Source organism: Palaemon carinicauda, chromosome 16 (genome assembly GCF_036898095.1).
Source record: "Palaemon carinicauda isolate YSFRI2023 chromosome 16, ASM3689809v2, whole genome shotgun sequence".
Taxonomy (NCBI): domain Eukaryota; kingdom Metazoa; phylum Arthropoda; class Malacostraca; order Decapoda; family Palaemonidae; genus Palaemon; species Palaemon carinicauda.
In genome coordinates, this window is record NC_090740.1 from 48,735,972 (window position 1) to 48,750,826 (window position 14,855).

The 14,855-nt window shown below is 39.8% G+C and overlaps 1 long non-coding RNA gene across 1 annotated transcript; it reads left to right on the plus strand.

Annotated features, from left to right (window-relative positions):
- The first annotated feature begins 3,179 nt into the window (after positions 1-3,179).
- Positions 3,180-4,838, plus strand: LOC137655045 (uncharacterized). Its single transcript, XR_011046787.1, has 4 exons — positions 3,180-4,171; positions 4,344-4,402; positions 4,514-4,592; positions 4,688-4,838. It is a non-coding gene; the product is annotated as an uncharacterized lncRNA (long non-coding RNA).
- The last annotated feature ends 10,017 nt before the right edge of the window (positions 4,839-14,855 follow it).

Genomic DNA, 14,855 nt, shown 5'->3' on the forward strand with positions numbered 1-14,855 from the left:
GGTTAGACCTTAATAATAACTTTGAGGTAGACTGTTCATTTTCTGTAATAAATGAAAGAGGTATGCTTATGGAGAAACCACTGCAACAGGCCACTGATCAACTTCTAGAGTCTGAATGCAATTATTACTTAAATTACGATCAGAATTCCTACAATGATGAAAGTATTGAACTTAATAACCAGTTGGTCGAATTTACCATCAAAACCCTTCGTCGTAGGGAGTCTGATGGACGTATTATCGTTCCCTTGCTGTGGAATGGGAAAGTTTCTCATTTACTTTCAAAGAAAGAAAATCTATCTAAGTTGATATTAAGGTCTAACCTCAAGAGACTTAAACGACATCCAGAACTTTTGCAGCTCGTTGACCTAACAATTAAGGAGCAATTGAAGGCAGGCTTAATTGAACCCATTTATGATTTAGAGGTGTTTAAAAGTGAGAACCCTCAACATTCTTTTTTACCACACATGCCTATCTTTAAACTGGATAGGGATAGTACCAAATGTAGGATTGTATTTTTGTCCAACCTTAGGGATTCTTCTAATAATATATCTTTGTCACATAACCAGTGCATGTATTCAGGGCCTATGTTAAACCAAAAATTGTCATTTTCCTTTTTACAGCTTAGATTTGACCAAAAGTTACTCATATTTGACCTTAAGAAAGCCTTTAATATGTTATCCTTAACAGAAACTGATCAGTCTAAGTTGTTATTTTTTTGGTACAAAAATGTGAATCAAGGCGATTTTTCCTTATTGGCTTTTAAGAATGTAAGATTACCTTTTGGACTTAGATGTAGTCCCTTTTTATTAATGATTTCCTTATATTACATGCTTGTGTTACAACCTTCAGAGGATTCTCGAATATCAGATTTAAAGAAATCTATCTATTCCATGATTTATATGGACAATGGGGCTATTACTGCCAATACTTCAGAGGAGTTAGAGTGGTCGTATAAACAGCTTTCGAATATATTCAATCCCTATAAATTTGACATTCAGCAGGTTGTAACTAATGACTCAACTTTACAGGATGAAGTGGACCGCGAAGCCGAGGCAGCTACGCCTTTACGTAACAAGTTGTTTGGTTTAAACTGGGATCGATGTTCCGACGAAATTTTCACTAAACCAATTTGTCTTGATCCCAATGCTAATACTAAAAGGTCTCTTTTACAGACAATTGCTTCACAGTTTGACCTTTTTTGTTTTAATATGCCTTTGTTTAACCGCTGTAGATTGTTCATGCATCAATTACAGTGTCAAAAGAATTTACATTGGGATCAACCATTAACACAAGAATTGCAGAGAGAATGGATTAATATTTGCAGGCAAACCAACAGAGCTCCTCCTTTAAAAATTGCTAGGTGTGTTGGTCCACGAGATGGCAATTATGATATTTATATTTTTTCAGATGCAAGTAAGGACATATTTGGTTGTGTACTCTATTTACAGCATATTGAATCCAATCGCTTAAGCTTTATACATGCCAAAAACCGACTTGTAAATAAGCAACTTAAGAGTAAATCCATGCCCTCTCTGGAACTTAACGCAATACATTTAAGTGTTGAGTGTGCTCTTGAGATTTACAAAGATTTGTCTGGATCTGCTTGCTTAAAACCCTTAAAGGTTAATAATATTTACGTATATACTGATTCTCTCTGTGCCTTACATTGGCTGAACTCTGCTGCCTTGAAATTGGACAAATTAAATAAACATTCTCCATTTGTCGTAAATAGACTTCATAATATACAAAGAATGTGTGAAACGGTTCCTATAAAATTTAGCTTTATTTCAGGGAAAAACAATCCTGTGGACATAATCACCAGATGTGTGTCATACAACCAATTGCAAAATTCTTGCTTTTTTTTTCAGGACCAAATTTAAGTATAAATGAAGTTCCAGAATTGTCAACTACCATACCAGCATTTGAGATGCCCACTGAGGTTCAAGCAACTCCTTCCACAGCTCAGGTTATTGAAGTTGCTAACAATCTTATTGATATTAATAATTATTCCAATTTCAGGAAACTTGTATTGATTTTTCGCAATATTTTCTTAGTGGTGCACAAGTGGAAGCTGAAAGCGAAAATTGCTTGCTCACCTGTCGCTAATTACTTTGCCCAGGCTATAAATTACTTGTTAAACAATGAACAAAGAAAGCATTATCCTGAGGTATATTCTTACCTACAGCATGGTCTTAATTCCAGAAAAGACATTCCTCCTATTATAACGCAACTTAATGTATTTTTAGATTCACAGGGTCTTCTGAGAGTTAAGAGTAAATTCAAAAAATGGAATTATGGCTTAAGTGGAAATTACCCTTTATTATTGCACCCAGACAGTCATTTGACCAAACTAGTTATTTGGGATGCACACCTCAAATTATTACATTCAGGATGTTATTCTGTATTAACAGAGCTCAGAAAGCATTATTACATCCCTAAACATTTCTCAGTTGTGAAAAAGGCTCTTAAACAGTGTGTTCATTGTCGTAGGTTTAATAATCGTTATATAAGGTTAAATCAGAACTTTTACAGAGACTTCAGAGCAGATCCTCCTACGGTTCCTTTTTCTAACATATTTATGGATTATCTAGGACCCTTCAATACGAAGGATGGAAAAGAGACCCGTAAGGTTTGGTTACTATGTATCACCAGTACTTGGTCTAGGGCAGTTAACCTCAAAATTTGCAGGAGTTTGAATGTTGCAGAATTTTTAAGAGCATTTCAGCTACACTGCTTTGAGTACGGGATTCCTCAACTTTGTATTAGTGATCTTGGGACTCAGTTGGTGGCAGGAGGTAATACCATAACTTCCTTCATTAGTGACCCTCAGACGCAATTATATTTTGAGGAAAATAATGTAAAACCCCTCTCCTTTCAGCAATATTTCAAAGGATGCAGTGAATTGGGATCATTAGTAGAAGTCTGTGTAAAAATGGTCAAAAGATTAATGTTTGGAGCAATTAAGAATTTTATATTGACGTATGTAGACTTTGAATTTCTTGTCTGTAATATTGTGCATCTCATTAATCGACGACCTATAGCCTTCAAAGAAGCTGTTCGTGCTGAGACTGACAATGTGCCCGAACCAATAACGCCGGAACAGCTCGTGCGAGGCTATGAATTGACTTCTCTAAACCTTATCCCTAATCTTCAACCTCTTTCAGTTGGATATCCAGAATTTGACCCTGATAATCAAGCTATTTCTCAGAATTACGTAAAGTTGTGTAAAATTAGGCAGACTTTAATAGAGACCTATCATAATGAATTTCTAGGTACTCTGATTCAGCAAGCAGTTGACAGAAAGGGGCGGTATCGACCCGTTACTCATAAATTACTGAAGGTTGGCGATGTTGTATTAATTAAGGAGGAACATACCAAAAGGAATAATTATCCTCTAGGCATAATTTTGGAAGTTTTTAAGAATGATTTGGGTGAAGTTACCCATGCTGTTATTAAGAAGGGAAAAACAGGCCAGACATCAAGGTTGCATGTAAATAATATTATTCCAATACTAGAAAACACAGGAAGTACCAATTCAGCTACTCCTGATGTTTGTAATTCTGTTACTTCGTCCTTAAGGCCCAAAAGAAAGGCTGCTATATTAAGCCAAGAAAGGACAAGACAGATGCTTTAATCTTTATTCAGTATTTGTATTTTCTTGTATTTAATTTAATTATTTTTACATTTCTTAAATGTATTTTTTCTTACAATTGTCCTTGTTACATATGTTTCAGGATGGAATTTTTTCATTTCTGAAAAAATCCCATCTTCGCCCCTGGACTGTACAAGACATTTCATATTTCACATGGCGACAGGAAAGACTAGTAATTATTAAGAATTTGGTATTTTCAATTGCCCTACTCTTGGTACCATCAAACTGTCTTTCCTGCCGTCCAGTCTTTAAAGATGGATAGTTTGCTAACTCCTCCTCCTTCCATATGCTTTACTCGAGCGAAAACGCCGACGAGGAGGCAGGCAGCCCGGCCGTCCGACAGTGTCAGAGACAGAGACACAGAGACCTCTCTCACCTGGAAAGGTTTCCACATTTTTGATTTGTCCGACATGTCTTTCTTAGGCTAAAGGCTTTTATTGGGATCCCTGGTCTACGTCACCCTCTTGTGAACATCTGCTAAAATCCATCTGCAACGCCTTTGTGCATGGTTCGACAATGGTGAGTACCAAGAATATATAGGGCTTATTTTTAAGGTTATCATTGCGAACTCTCATTGCCTTGTGTTGCCTATTAAAGTTTTTCCTGTGTGTCATTTTTAATCTTATGAAGATTCGTAATAGTTTTCTTTGGTGGTCAATGTTTTATATATCGTATTCTCTTGTCCTTTCAGGTGATTTAGCTCTCGGACTAGTAACTCTAGCTTATTCATAAATTCACGTTAACACTTGGGTAAGAGAATCGTCTAATTATACATTAATGTTTCGAGTGATTATATTCATGACGAATTGTCTCCCATATTACGACCGAGCAAATTTATATTAGGTTTACCGTTCATTTCAGGATGGTGTTCGGTTTCGATGTATCGGCCCTTTTATTTCCTTCCTGATACTAATGTAAACCTCAGTTGCTCAATTGTAAGGTAATTTTAAGTGGGTTATTATTCCGATGGGTATATTCTTCTAAATAAATGACCATGCTTTTTAGATACTAATCTTCCTGAATATATCTTTACAGACAGCGAGCGAAGCAGAACGAAGGAAACGCCCTACGATTTACGTGAATTGCCTTGTTCTCCAACCAACTGTTTGTAACTCCGTTACTACGTTATTTTAAAGGCTTATTTATGTAATAAATATCATATTTAATTACATTTTTCCTTCCAACCTTTATTTCAAATCACAGATTTTTATGGTGTTCTGCTTACCGTTAGCCATACCCCTAAACACGTGCACATCTTTCAATCTTCCAAACATTCTTTTAGCTATCAACACAAAATCCATTAATGCCCTTTCTACTACTCTTCCATTTGCCACTCTTACCCATGTAAACTTATTTTTATCTTTCTTTTTAAAAAAGCTAGCACTTATTACCATCTCTTGTTCAACACACATATCTACCAGTCTCTCACCACTCTCATTTTCACCCGGTACGCCATACTTCCCAATGACACCTTCTACCTCTCCAGCGCCCACTCTAGCATTTAAGTCACCCATGACAACCACATAATTCCTTCTACCCAGTCCTTCTACACACCTAGTTAATTCATTCCAGAACTAATTCCGCTCTTCTTCACTTTTCTCACTACCTGGCCCATACGCACTGACAAACGCCCAGCATTCCCTACACAACTCAACCCTTACCCACATTAACCTATATGATATCTCCTTCCATTCCACTACTTTACCTGTCATCCATTCAATCAGCAATAAAGCCACACCCTCTCTCGCTCTTCCCCTTTCAATCCCAGACACTCTACCAGACATTTCACCAAACATCACTCCACCCTTTCCTTTCATCTTTGTCTCACACAAGGCCAATACATCCATCATTCTACTTTTAAATCATACTTCCAATCTCACATCTTTTACTCTCTATCGTACTACATCCACGTACATTCAAACCCACCAAAACTAGAGTGCGGGGAGCAGTCACTCTCCCCCCAGCTCCATCTCTTTGATGATGTCTCACAGGAATTTCATTTCAGGAGAGGGGGTTCCCAGCCCCCTCGTCCCGTTCCTTTTAGTCGCCTCTTACGACACGCAGGGATAACGTTGGCGCTATTCTAATTGTTTTTATGCCCCCGCGGCCACAGGGGCATAAACTATAAAAAGACTTATGTCAGCCTGTTCAACACAAAAACATTTGTTGCAACTTTTAACTTGTGAAGTTCTACTGACTCAACCACCTGATTAGGAAGATCATTCCACAACTTGGTCACAGCTGAAATAAAACTTGTAAAATACTGTGTAGTACTTAGCCTCATGATGGAGAAGGCCTGGCTATTAGAATTAACTGCCTGCCTAGTATTACAAACAGGATGGAATTGGCAAGGAAGATCTGAATGTAAAGGATGGTCAGAGTTATGAAAAATCATATGCAACATGCATAATGAACTAATTGAACGACGGTGCCAAAGATTAATATCTAGATCAGGAATAAGAAATTTAATAGACCGTAAGTTTCTGTCCAACAAATTAAGACGAGAATCAGCAGCTGAAGACCAGACAGGAAAACAATACTCAAAACAAGGAAGAATGAAAGAATTAAAACACTTCTTCAGAATAGATAGATGAAATGACATAGTTTAAGAGAATAAGAAATGAACAATGAATATAAACGTATTCTTACCTTCGCAGTATGAGATGATAGTATAAAATTTTTGATGAATCACTGTATACAGTACAAAGTACTCATTGCAGAATCTTTTTTTTTCTTTTTCCCTCTAATATAAGATGGTTTTTAACCCATTTACATACTACAAAGATTCTATATTTTCTAAATTTTATATGATTTTATATCCTTTTACATTATACTTAACATCATCACACACACACACACAAAAAAAAAAAAAAAAAAATCGTTATAGGGGCTCCAATGGATTTTATACTGAACAATCCGCCTGTCTCGGTAGGGTTGGTAAGCGTGACTGTAGGCGAATTGCCAAATAGGACAAGGTAGAAATATGCTTGTGAGAAGCAATGTCTATAGCTTATACTGTGAATGCATTATGTAATAATGGAACCAGAACCTCAGTTGCCTTATTAATGAACTGACAGTTTGACAGGATTTATCTGTTTTACGTTCGTCTGTACAATCAGATAGCAGTTACTGATACAGTGTGAATGTATAACGTTTATTATTATGAAAACCATCCTGAGATGTAGAGTGAAAATAAAGCAGGAAATAGTATCAATAAATATTTTCTCATGCATGATTTCATCAACCATAAACGTATACATTAGAGAATTAAAACACTTATCCAATGACTTGTTTCGCTAGGGTTTCACCTATGTCTGATAAAGTGTTCATTCACCTTGTCAGATAAAGCGTTCATTCACCTATGTCTTATAAAGCGTTCATTCACCTTGTCTGATAAAGCGTTCATTCACCTATGTCTGATAAAGCGTTCATTCACCTATGTCTGATAAAGTGTTCATTCACCTTGTCTGATAAAGCGTTCATTTACCTATGTCTTATAAAGCATTCATTCACCTTGTGTGATAAAGCGTTCATTCACCATGTCTGATAAAGCGTTCATTCAACTATGTCTGATAAAGCATTCATTCACCTATGTCTGTCTGATAAAGCGTCCATTCACCTATGTCTGATGAAGCGTTCATTCAGCTTGTCTGATAAAGCACTCATCCACCTATGTCTGATAAAGCGTTCATTCACCAATGTCAGATGATGCGTTCATTCAGCTTGTCTGATAAAGCGTTCATTCGCCTATGTCTGATTAAGCGTTCACAATTCCCAAAGGTTCAGGTTTAAGGTCTTGTTGGTTAAAAATGGTATAGAGTGAAAGAATAGTTTAAGAAGATGAGAAATTAACATTGACTATTAACCTATTCTTACCTTCACAGTAAGATATGACAGTATAACATTTTTGATGAATCACTGTATGCAGTATGTAGTACTCATTGCTGAATCTTTTTATTTCCCTCTAATATAAGGTGATTTTTAACTAATTTAAATATTACATAGATTTTACATTTTCTAAATTTTATATGATTCTATATAATTTCACATGAATCTTAACATATTCACATACGCACACACACACACACACGCACAAAAATATATATATATATATATATATATATATATATATATATATATATATATATATATATATATATATATATATATATATATATATATTTATATATATATATATATATATATATATATATATATATATATATATATATATATATATATATATATATAGGGACTACGCTGGATTTTATACTGAACAATCCGCCGGTCTCGGTAGGGTTGGTAAGTGTGACTATGGGCTAATTGCCAAATAGGACAAGGTTGGAATACGCTGCTTGGGAGAAGCAATATCTATAGCTTATACTGTGAACGCATTCTGTAATAATGGAACCAAAACCTCAGTTGCCTTAATAATGAACTGACAGTTTGACAGGATTTACCTGTTTCACGTTCGTGTGTACAATCAGATAGCGGTTACTGATACAGTGTGAATGTATAACGTTTATTATTATGAAAACCATCTTGAGATGTAGAGTGAAAATAAAGCATGAAATAGTATCAATAAACATTTTCTCGTGCATGATTTCATCAACCATAAACGTATATATTAGAGAATTAAAACACTTATCCAATGACTTGTTTCGCTAGGGTTTCACCTATGTCTGATAAAGTGTTCATTCACTTATGTCTGATAAGGTGTTCATTCACCTTGTCTGATAAAGCGTTCATTCACCTTGTCTTATAAAGTGTTCATTCATCTTGTCTGATAAAGCGTTCATTCACCTATGTCTGATAAAGCATTCATTTGCCTTGTCTGATAAAGTGTTCATTCACCTTGTCTGATAAAGCATTCATTCAGCTTGTCTGATAAAGCGTTCATTCACCTTCTCTGATGAAGTGTTCATTCACCTATGTCTGATGAAGCGTTCACAATTCCCAAAGGTTCAGGTTTAAGGGCTTGCTACGAGGTAAAGGTTCTCGGAGTTGAACCTCCAAGAGACGAGTGACAGATTCCTTTTTTCATCTTAGAAAATTCAGGTGGCAGATCAACTCCTACTACCCCATTTCAGTGTTGATCCTGTGATACAAGCAGATACAAGAAATACCAGCTTGAATACCAACGTGACCAAGCTATTATCAAAAATATTTTTTTTTCTTTTTCTTTTTGGTGTGTGTTACTTTTGAAACGAAAAGTACTCAAATAGCGTTAAAGTAATTAGAATTTCTAATGGATTGTCATTACTATTAATGAATAAATGGAATGTATATATTTCCTTGAATATTCCATTAACATGTTCATTTTACATGAAAATCATAAAATTTAAAGAAGGTAACTCTCTCTCTCTCTCTCTCTCTCTCTCTCTTTCTCTCTCTCTCTCTCTCTCTCTCTCTCTCTCTCTCTCTCTCTCTCTCTCTCTCTCTCTCTCTCTCTCTTCATGATACCTTGCATAATAATTGGTAAAAAAAGCGGAATGTAATAATTTGGTAATGGCATCTTAATGAGATGTTCCTCTTTACTTATTTCTCGTCATTCGAGAAAATAGACTGTTGCAAAATAATATCCAAGTTCTTTTTTTATTCATTTCTGCTAACTATTTGGTTGCAAGAACAAAGGGTTATACTGGACGTTCTTGATATTCCCCCAATAAGATTTATTTTCTTCACATACTTCACAGAGGTCATAGTGAAACTCAAAAATTATAAAAAACCTATTTTGTGGAGCATCATTTATGAAATGTGTGTGCAACTTTCCATGAAAATCCTTCATCCTGTACAAACCGTGTGTCACACAATTGTACATAAATCCTTTTGTATATATTATGCTTGTATCTTCGCTCTTCCCTCGCACTAAAAAGAACCAGAATAAACATGTCTGCGTGTCGCGTATGTAACATTGTCATTTTCTCGAACATGTAATTTCCTGTTGCCTTGAGGTTTTGTATATAGAGGAGAGTGTTCCATAATAAATTAACTCAGTTACTTTGACACTGCCTTTGAGTTCACAACCTTTCTCTCGGCACCGTCACATTGGTGACCCCGGAAGTCGACTCGCTCCCACCGCCTTCCACCCCCACCCCCACCCCCTCGTCCCTCCATCGTTGGTACTATGACGGACTCTACAGAAGTTGGTGCAGCGGCTGCCCCATTGAAACTTTCACTGTTCGCCAGAGGAGAGGCGTTTGCTTGGTATCATCGCGCTGAAGTCCAGTTTTGCATCAACGGCGTGACTCGCCCAACCACCAAAGCAGATAATGTTCTCGCGGCGATACCCGAGGACACCTTCCCGGAAATATCCGTCTGGCTTTGTGAACAAGGAGACACCTCAATAGCGTATGACGCCCTCAAAACATACCTTCTGCAGCAGTACTCGCCGTCGCCAGCCGCCCGTGTAGCAAAGCTTTTTCAGCTCTCACAAACACCGTTGGGGGATCAAAGGGCTTCGCTTGCCCTCAGGGAAATGACCAGTATCGCTCGCCTTCAACCTGCCGCAGACGGCTCTCCTCGTGAGGTGAACCTACTTCGTGCCCTTTGGATACGCCGTTTACCCGGACCTATACACGCTGCCATATCCGATGTCGATAGTTTACCCATGAAGGACTTGATGACCAAAGCCGACGCCCTTATGGACAGGCACTTCAAGACCTCCATCAACGCCTCCACCCCTGACGAAGAGGATGCCTATTCAACGTCAGTCGAAGCTGACATGAATGCCATAGGACATACACGCCCACACCGTGACGTGCCGAAGCAGAGACAAAGCCACCCACCACCTACCAATCGCTCGCGCCCCAACAAACGACTTCTACAGCCACTTACTTCCTCACATCCGCCGCAGTTTTGCTTCCACCACTTCAGATTCGGGGCAAATGCGAAGAACTGTGCCGAGGATTGTCAGTGGCCAAAAAATGTGTAAGTAGGCCATCGCTCGTGGCGGTGGCCGCCCGTGTTTCTAATCTTTTCTTTTTACATGATGCAGGTACGGGCGTGCGATTTTTGGTAGACACGGGTGCTTGTCGTTCTCTTTTGCCAAGGAAACTCTTCAAGACACAACGTAGTCTGTCTACATCTGCCGATACCCACCTACAGTTACGAGAACCTCACATTATCGTTTTGAAACGTTAAATTCAATTGGAAGTTTGTCGTTGCTGACGTCACAATGCCAATCCTCTGTGCGTATTTACTCTCAAATTTCCAGCTTCAGGTCGATGTCGCCCACCGACGATTAGTCAACGCAGACTCGTACTTGTCGACACCTCTTCAACCCGCCCCCTCTAACCTCACTCTCCACATTAGCGCACCCACGGATGCCTACGCCCACCTCCTCATGTCGTACCCGGAAGTTTTCCGTCCAGAACTTCGCCAAACGCCCACGGTTCCTGCCAAGCACGGTATTTATCACCATATCAAGACGATGGGACCCCCAGTCTTCGCAAAATTCAGACGTCTGGCACCGGAACGATTGGCAGCCGCCAAACAGACGTTCGCCAAAATGGAGGAAATGGGCCTTTGCCAAAAGGCCTCCAGCCCATGGTCGTCACCCTAACACATCGTTCTGAAGAAAGACGGCTCCCTCCGTCCATGCGGGGATTACAGGCGCCTGAACATGCAAACAGAACCGGATCACTACCCCCTAACAAACATTGCCAACGTGACCTCCTACCTGCACAAAGCAAAGGTTTTCTCTACGCTCGATCTCCTGAAGGGGTATTATCAGGTGCCTATGAACCCAGTAGACATCCCCAAGACTGCCATCACCACTCCGTTTGGTCCATACACCTTCAATTACTCCTGTTTTGGCCTTCGTAATGCTGGGGCCACGTTTCAACGTCTCATGGATGGCCTCTTGGGGGACCTCCCTTTCTGTGTATGTTATGTGGACGACATACTTGTGTTCTCCTCCTCAAAAGCGGAACACCTTCGTCACCTGCGCATCGTGCTCGCCCGCCTGCAACAAAACGGCCTTGTAGTCCGGTACGACAAGTGTACCTTTGGCGCCAACGAAGTGTCGTTCTTAGGGCACCGCATCACTCCTGAAGGTGTCCACCCCCTCCCTGAGAAGTTAGCAGCCGTTCAGAACTTCCCCGTACCCTCGACCGTCAAAGATCTGAAGGAATTCTTGGGCATGATCAACTATTATCACCGTTTTCTGCCAGCCATTGCTGCCACTCTTGCTCCTCTCTACGCCTCCCTCAAGGGCAAGCCAAAGGACCTGAAGTGGGGTCCCCTTCAAAATGCAGCCTTCTGCAAAACAAAGAAGGACCTATCAACGGCTGCGGCTCTCACTTTTCCTATCCCACATGACCCTCTCCTTCTCTCCACCGATGCCAGCGACATCGCTATTGGTGCAGTACTCAAGCTGGTGGTCAACGGCTCGCCATTGGCCTTCTTCAGCAGAAAACTGTCCAAGGCAGAATCGGGTTATTCTACCTTCGATCGAGAATTGCCGGCGGTGCACTTGGCTGTCCGTCACTTTCGCCATTTCTTAGAAGCTACGCCCTACATCATTCGCACAGACCACATCCTCTGGTGCCCGCCTTTACTTGACAGTCTGATGCCTGGTCCGCCCGGCAACACCGACATCTCTCCGCCGTGGCTGAATACAATTGCACCATTCAATACTTCCCTGGGAAAATGAATCCCGTTGCCGATGCCCTGTCAAGAAACACATTGGCTGCCGTTCAACTGGGATTGGATTACAACGCCCTGGCTGAGGCCCAACAACAGGATCCAGAGTATCAAGCATGTAGGACATCCTGCACGTCCCTCCGTTGGGAAGACTTTCCCCTCGAACACTCCAACACCACCCTCCTCCGTGACGTCAGTAATGGCAGACCGCGACCTTGGATTCCTGCTCCCATGTGCCGACAGGTGTTTGATTTCATTCACGGCCTTTCACATCCCTCGTGCCGTTCTACTGCACAGCTGCTGAAGGCAAAGTTCATTTGGCACGGCATTTTTAAGGATGCTAAGGATTAGGTCCGCGCATGTACTTCTTGCCAAACTTCCAAAGTACATCGACACACGGATTCGGGAGTGGGCACCTTTCCTCAACCTCAGCGTCGTTTCGCACACATTCATGTCGACGTTGTAGGCCCCCTACCCACATCACAAGGACATCGTTACCTGTTTACCATCATCGACCGCTCCACCCGTTGGCCTGAAGCCATTCCCATGGAAACTGCAACGTCCGCCTCATGTACATCTGCCTTACTCTCTGGATGGATTAAAAGATTTGGTATCCCTGAGCATATTACTTCTGACAGGGGAACCACTTTCACCTCTCAATTGTGGACATCATTAGCGAATCTCCTGGGCATCACCCTACATCAGACAACGGCCTACAACCCCGCTGCCAATAGAATGGTTGAACGTTTTCATCGCACCTCAAAGCAGCTTTGATGTCCCGCTGCAAGAATTCTAACTGGTTTACTCAGCTTCCCTGGGTCCTCCTGGGACTAAGGACCACTCCTAAAGACGTCCTCGACGTCTCGGCAGCTGAAATGGTGTATGGCGACCCGTTGGTCGTCCCTGCCGAATTTTTTCCTTCTACAACATCTTCCGATGATCTCCAGCGCATACGTCATGTCGTGGGAAAATTTACTCCATGCCGTCAGACTTACAAGCCCCCAGCGAAACATCACATACCAACAGACTTGCACTCTGCAACGCACGTCTTCCTGCGCAACGACACTACCAAGCCACTGCTAACGCTTCCTTACACGGGCCCTTTCCTTGTGATCCGACGCAGTCCGAAAGCATTCCTACTAAACATTCGTGGCAAAGAAAACTGGGTCTCCATTGATCGTCTAAAACCTGCTTATCTCCTGCCAGATGACCCGCCTACAGTTCGCCTCTCTAGATCAGGGCGCCCTATTTAACATGTACAGTATGTCATTTTTAGGGGAGGAGCCATGTACCAACCGTGTGTCACACAATTGTACATATTTCCTTTTGTATATAGTATGCTTGTATCTTCGCTCTTCCCTCACACTAAAAAGAACCAGAATAAACATGTCTGCGTGTCGCCTATGTAACATTGTCATTTTCTCCAACATGTAATTTCCTGTTGCCTTGAGATTTTGTATATATAGGAGAGTGTTCCATAATAAATTAACTCAGTTACTTTGACACTGCCTTTGAGTTCACAACCTTTCTCTCAGCACCGTCACAATCCTTTTATGAGCCAATTTCAATTTCAATATCATTGCCCTTCTCTCTACTAATCAGATTTACCAGCATAATATGTTCTACTACATAATAAACATATAAAGAAAACTTAATTTTCTTGATTGCATTCTGTGTATGTTCTCTCACCTTTGCTATACAGATCAAAGTTATCAATCTAAAATATACGAGATAGACGTCACTATCTCAATAATTACCAAAACTTATTAATATTTTGCATAATCGTTATTTCCTGGACAGTCTAGCTCATTTTTTTTCTTTTGCACTACCAGCTTTCTTAAGGACCCATCCACATCTAAGGAAATCAAAATGAATAATCATATATTCATTTGAAAGAAATTAGCTATTTTGAAATATAAGATGAAACCCTAATTTCGTAAATCATTAATCATTTAGAAATTAAGAAACTGCATATATTTTAATTATTTTTCAAACTGGTGAATTATTCATTTAAATGAGTCAATAATTTCGTTCCCTTCATGTCTGTTTTCCTTTTCGTTTTCTTTCTTTTAGCGGAAGGATAAATGCAGGTGCTGGAAGAGAGAAGGGTAAATAGATAAAGTTCTTCCACTGTTCACATCGCCAGAGGTAGAAAGGATGCTGTATCTAACCCTCAGAGTCCACCGGAATTAGACGAACTGTCAACTTTCCATGAATTTCTAGGTATTTCTTCCAGCCAACCAGTACCGTCAGAGTTTCTGCGAAAAGCTTTGAATAAGAAGGGGTTTTGAGTTATGGAAATAATTATATACCGATTGTTCCAAACTTATTTCTACGATTTATGCAGAAGTTTTCATGGCGAATGACAATAGAATTCCTCGGTGTTCCAGAATTTTCTTTTACCTATTTTGAACCAGAGGAATTTAAATAATTATAAACAAGGGTACAAAAACCACTTTGTACATTTTCAAACATTTTGCAAACAAGTTTTTTTTTTCAAACGTAAATGAAATAATAAAATCGACTTTACTAATCAATTATTCCATGAACAATTTTT